The sequence below is a fragment of the Gracilinanus agilis genome, chromosome 2 (assembly GCF_016433145.1).
Source record: "Gracilinanus agilis isolate LMUSP501 chromosome 2, AgileGrace, whole genome shotgun sequence".
NCBI lineage: Eukaryota > Metazoa > Chordata > Mammalia > Didelphimorphia > Didelphidae > Gracilinanus > Gracilinanus agilis.
In genome coordinates this window covers 450,172,549-450,179,161 of record NC_058131.1, presented here as the reverse complement: position 1 = coordinate 450,179,161, position 6,613 = coordinate 450,172,549, and the positions used below count along the sequence as shown (strand labels likewise).

The 6,613-nt window shown below is 34.3% G+C and overlaps 1 pseudogene; it reads right to left on the bottom strand.

The window, feature by feature from the left end:
- Positions 1-3,915: 3,915 nt before the first annotated feature.
- LOC123237693 lies at positions 3,916-5,339 on the bottom strand (annotated as a pseudogene).
- Positions 5,340-6,613: the final 1,274 nt, after the last annotated feature.

The window sequence follows — 6,613 nt, the reverse complement described above, 5'->3', positions numbered from 1 at the left end:
AAAACAACTGCCCTGGAAAAATCAATCTAGGAGAGACAAGTTAAGAATTATTGGCCTACATTATCTTTCTAGATATCATCAAGTAAAACTGACCTAACATTCTAGAACCAGAGGACAAAATAGAAATTGAAATAATCCACTGATCACCTCCTGAAAAATATTCCAAAGGATAACTCCCAGGAATGTTATAGCCAAATTCCAGAACTCCCGTCAAAAAGAAAATATTGCAAACAGCCAAAAAGAAACAATACAAATATTGTTGAAGCCACAGTCAGGATAACACAAGACTTAGCAGCTTCTATAACAGAGAACTGGAGGGCCTAGAATATGATATTCCAGAGAGCAAGAGCAAAGGAGCTAAGACTTCAACCAAGAATCACTTACCTAGAAAAACTGAGAATAATCCCTTAGAGGAAAAAATGTATTCAATGAAACAGAGGACTTTTTAAACATTCCTGATGAAAAGACCAGAGCTGAAAGGAATATTTGACTGTAAAGTACAAGTCTCAAGAGAATCATGAAAAGGTAAATAGGAAAGAGAACTATGTACATCCATATGTGGGACATGATTCATATGAAGCCAAAGAATTTTGTTATTATTAGGGAAGTTAGAAGGAGTATACATAGACAGAGGGCAAGGGTATGAGTTGAATATGATGGGATGATATAAAACATTAAATTAAGGCATGAGAAAGGTGAATGCATTAGGAGGAGGGGGAAGAGAAAAATAGATTGGCGTAAATCAGTGGTTCCCAAACTTTTTTGGCCTACTGCCCCCTTTCCAGAAAAAATATTACTTAGGCCCCTGGAAATTAATTTTTTAAAATTTTAATAGCAATTAATAGGAAAGATAAATGCACCTGTGGCCATCACTGCCCCCCTGGATTGCTGCATCACCCACCAGGGGGCAGTAGCGCCCACTTTGAGAATCACTGGCATAAATTATCTCATAAAAGAAGCATGAAAGAGTTTTCACAGTGGAAAAAGATGGGGAAGGTGGGGAGGAGAGCATGTGAACCTTACTCTCATCAGAATTGGCTTAATGAGGGAAGAATATATACCATCAATTGGCTACTGAAATCCATCTTACCCTACAGGAAAATGGGAAGAGAAGGGGATAAGAAAAGGGTTTGGGTATGACAGAAAAAAGGGCAAATTGAGAGAGGTAGAGGTCAAAAACTAAAATGGGGTAAATAGGATGGAAAGTAATACCCTGTAATCATAATGGTGCAAAAATATTTACAAGTCTTTCTAATAAAGGCCTCATTTCTCAACTACATAGAGAATTAAATTGACTATTTAAGAAGTCAACTCATTCCCAATTGATAAAACAGTCAAAGAAGGCAATTCTCAAAGTAATGAGCTCTATAGTCCTGCAAAAAATGCTCTAAATCACTATTATTTGGAGACATGCAAATTAAAACAACTCTGAGATACCACTCCACACTTATCAGATTAATTATTATAATAGAAATGTAAAATGACAAAACTTGGAGGGGATGTGGGAATACTAAGACTCCAAAGAATTATGAGGGGAGTTGTGAACCAATTTAATCATTCAAGAGAGCAATTGGGACCTATGCCCAAAGAGCTATAAAATAGTATATATACCCTTTGAGCCAGCAATGCAATGACTAGGTTTGCATTCTAAAGAGATTAAAAATAAAAAAGAGGTATAGACCATCTAAGCATTTTCAGTGCTTTGCTTTAGGATAAGCTACATGAACAGATGTTAAACACTAAGTAAAATTAATGGATGCTGGGTGGTTATTAGTAAAAAGAGGTCATGAAAAAAGGGAAAAAAATGAACAAAAAATAAAAAATCGAAAAAAAAATAAAAAAAAAAACACACAGGAAAATATGGGTAAAATTGGATTTTCTTTTCCATGAAAATTTAATGTATATGCTATGTCAGTATTGATGATTATTTTCCTTTTTTTTAAATTTTAAAATACAAATTAGAACAGAAAACTGTTAAAGTATGAATCTTAATGAAAATTCTTATTTATGCATATTTTGCATTTTACATATGTTCCATATGCCTTATATACTTTGACTATCTGCTTATTTGATTTATAGTGCTAATATCTATTAATACTCGCTTACATTTATATATAGATTCTTTTATATCTATTTATAAGCTTGTTTATCTGTTTACACCTATTCATATCTATTTAGGTTGGTACTTATTAATGTTTTTCTGTGTTTATTTACATAAGTTTTAGCTCCTGTCCCTAGTTTGCTAAGATCGTGTCATCTGGTTTCGGGGTTTGACGGAATAAGGTACGATTTTATATTTAAGGGGGTAAGAGGGTTTAGTGAATATATACCTTAAATTTATATTCATTAATTTAAATATTATTAATTATTAATTTTATTATTATTATTATATTATTATTATTTATTATTTATTATTATTTATTATTATTTATTATTATTATTATTTATTATTTATTTTATTATTATTATTTTATTATTATTATTTATTATTTATTATTTTATTATTTTTTATTTTATTTTATTTTATTATTTATTTTATTTTATTTTATTTTATTATTTTTTTATTTATTTCCCGCGCGTACGTCACCCGGGTGGAATATATAAATATATATGTCTATAGATCATTGATTTAATGTCTACTATAAATTGATTAAATTATTACTACTTATTACTACGTACACACGCTATGCGCTAATTCTTATATATAATAATATGTCTTATAATCATTCATATAATATCCTCATTTCTCCACGTGAACGCCAAGCAGTACTCCATGTTAGGTCCTAGGTAAATATCGGTGTCCGAGGCTCCTGCCCGTTGGATATAGCTCCCCCGAAAAAAATCCTACCCCATGCCAGTTAGAATCAGTTATGCCGCGTTATGGGCTGACTAGTAATCGAAACATCGTGATGCCTTATTTAATGGCAGTTTGGATGCAATGAACAAATTTATGATCCTGAAGTAACAACCAATAGCCTGTTCAAGGAATTAGGTACGTCACAATTCATGCCTCTCCTCTGAAGGATGTTAAGCCTTTAGATGGCGGGATGGTGGTTTCTCGTGAGAAGTGGATTGAGGTATTCCTGATGGTTATGATATGCTTGTCAGATTAAGGTTTGTGATTCCTGTAACCATGGATAGAATGTATATGTACGCCAACATAATATGTCTTATGTAAGATTATGCATAATATTAGGTAATGAATATTCATATACTATATGATTAATAGTACAGTAATATATATATGTATCTAGTAATATAAGAGTATAATGTATTATAAGATATGCTAGAGGTAAATAAATCCATGTAATATAGACATATATAATGTATATAGTATAATTATGAATATAATGTATAATAAGATATGCTAGAGGTAAATAAATCCATGTAATATAGACATATATAATGTATATAGTATAATTATACATATAATGCATAGTATAATTATACATGTATATAAATACACATAAATGAGTTTTTGTTTGTAATTAAAATTTTATAAAAAAATAAATTTAATACTGACATAGCATATAAATTGTTCGTCAGGAAGTAGTTTAATCAGAATATCAGCTTTGGGAGTTGACAGTAGGGTGGTATGCCCTCTTCTTGAGATGTCCTAGGAAGGAGTTTTCCTTCATTATTGGCTTACAAGGCCAGTATTTTTGTTAAATTACTTGGACAGTTATGGGTATTTTGGTTGGAGTATATAGTTCTCGAATATTTCTGCCAATGGTATTAGGATAAGGATGATGGTAAAGTAGGAGATTGAGGCTATTTGGCCAATGATGCTATTCAACAGGTTGACCTCCGATTCATGTTAGGATAAAGAGGTTAGCTGTAAGAACTCAAAATAGGGTTTGTGAGATTGGTCGGAACATCAGGCTTAGTTGTTTAGATGTATGGAGAAGGGGGATGACTAATAGTACTAGAATAGATGCAAGTAATGCTAGTACTCCTAATTTGTTAGGGATGGATCAACGGACTGCGTATGCGAATAGAAAGTACCACTCTGGTTTAATGTGGGGTGGGGTGTTTAATGGGTTGGCTGGTGTGAAATTGTCCAGATCTCCTAGTATATCTGGTGAGAATAGGGCTAGTGATAGGAGCGTTAGTATTATAAGGATGAGTCCTAGGATGTCTTTAATAGTATAATAAGGGTGAAATGGGATTTTGTCTGAGTCAGGGTTAATCCCTGTTGGGTTGCTGGAGCCTGTTTCCTGAAGGAATAAAAGGTGAACAATGACGAGAGCTAGGATAATGAAGGGTAGGATAAAGTGGAAAGCAAAGAATCGGGTTAATGTTGCTTTATCTACGGAAAAGCCACCTCAGATTCATTCAACTAATGTTGTGCCGATGTAAGGAATGGCTGATAGGAGATTGGTAATAACAGTGGCCCCTCAGAATGATATTTGTCCTCATGGGAGAACATATCCAACAAATGCGGTTGCTATAACTGTTAAAAGTAGGATTACTCCAATGTTTCAAGTTTCTTTGAATAGATAGGATCCGTAGTAGATTCCTCGTCCTACATGGAGAAATAGGCATATAAAAAATATGGAAGCTCCATTTGCGTGTAAATTGCGAATTAGTCAACCGTAGTTCACGTCTCGACAGATGTGGGCTACTGATGAGAAAGCTGTTGATGTATCTGATGTATAGTGTATAGCTAGGAATAACCCTGTAAGGATTTGGATAATTAGGCAGATTCCTAAGAGAGATCCGAAGTTTCATCAAGCTGAGATGTTGGAGGGTGCTGGAAGGTCAATAAAGGAGTGGTTAATAATTTTTGCAAGTGGGTGGGTTTTTCGTAGGTTGGTCATTATGTTTTTGTAGTTGAAGTACAACAATGGTTTTTCATGCCATAGATTATGGTTAAAGTCCATGCTAAAATAATAAAAATGATAATTATTTTTTTTATTTCTTTGTTATTAATTGTGGGGTTTGTGGCTTTTGCTTCTAAGCCTTCTCCGGTTTATGGGGGATTAAGTTTAGTTGCTAGCGGGGGTTTAGGCTGCGAGGTGGTGGTGTGCTTGGAAGATGTGTTTTTAGGGTTAGTTGTTTTTTTAGTTTACTTAGGTGGTATATTAGTAGTTTTTGGTTATACTGCTGCTATGGCTACGGAGGAATTTCCGGAAACGTGGGTTGGGAATGTTGTGGCTATAAGTATATTATTATTTGTTCTATTGATGGAGATAGTGTGATATTATTTGTCTGGAGAAGTTCATGTTAATACGGCTATTGAGTTATTTGACTTTGCTGGGACTCATTGTATTGGTCAAGATTTTAATGGTGTTTCGTTATTATATTGATGTGGTGGTTGGGCTTTAGCTTTGTTAGGGTGAATTTTATTTATTACTATTTATGTTGTATTAGAAGTTGTTCGTGGACGGAGATTAGATGAGTGCAAGAATAAGTATAATTGAAATTAGAAAAGATAAGAAATATACTTTGATGAGTCCTTTTTGAGCTGAAGAAAGTTTTGAAGATGCTATGGAGTGAGTATAAGCTTGACCTTTAGGTCCTGTTTTCTCATATCAGTTAAGATCAATTAGTATGGTAGCAATTCGTTGGCCTAAGAATCGGTTTATTAGGGGAGCTATTCGATGAATAATATGAGTAAAGTAGCCTAGTAAATTAGAGAAGAAAATAGTATGGTTAGTTGAGTTTATGAATTTATTGCTGAGAGAGTTTAGTTCTAGGCCTATTAGAAGTCCTAGGAGGGTAATTATTAGGGCAGATAGTTTGATTGTGGTTGGTATGGTTATGGAGATGGATGATGTTGGAGGGATATTAGTTGTTAAAATGAAGCCTGCAAAAATGCTTCCTAAAACAAGTCGTATAATAGGGTTAATTAGGTTAGGGTTGTTCTTGTTAATTGGGGTTATTGATGCAAATCGGGGATGTCCTAATAGGGCATAGAAGATGATTCGTAGGCTGTAGATAGCGGTTAAGGAAGTGGCGATTAATGTTATAATTAGGGCTCATGAGTTTGTGTATGATGTATTTAGGGCTTCGATGATTGAGTCTTTTGAGTAAAAGCCTGCTAGGAAAGGGGTTCCTGTGAGTGCTAGGCTGCCTGTTATTAGGGCAGAGGATGTGATAGGTATTGAGTTAAATAACCCTCCTATCTTTTGAATGTCTTGTTCGTCATTGAGGCTATGGATAATAGATCCGGAGCATAGGAATAGTTTTGCTTTGAAAAAGGCATGGGTGCAGATGTGTAGGAATGCTAGGTGAGGTTGGTTGAGGCCTACAGTAACTATTATCAGGCCTAATTGTCTAGATGTTGAAAATGCTACAATTTTTTTGATATCATTTTGTGTGATTGCGCAAATGGCTGTGAATAGGGTTGTTATGGCTCCTAAACATAGGGAAGTTGCAAGGATTATTTGGTTATTTTCAATTATTGGATGGAATCGGATTAAGAGGAAGATTCCGGCTACTACTATAGTGCTGGAATGGAGTAAGGCTGATACGGGGGTTGGTCCTTCTATAGCGGAAGGAAGTCAAGGATGAAGTCCAAATTGGGCGGATTTTTCCGGTGGCAGCAATAATTAGGCCTAGAAGGGCAATGGAGTCTATATTGGTTGAGAAGATGTGTTGAAGATCTCAT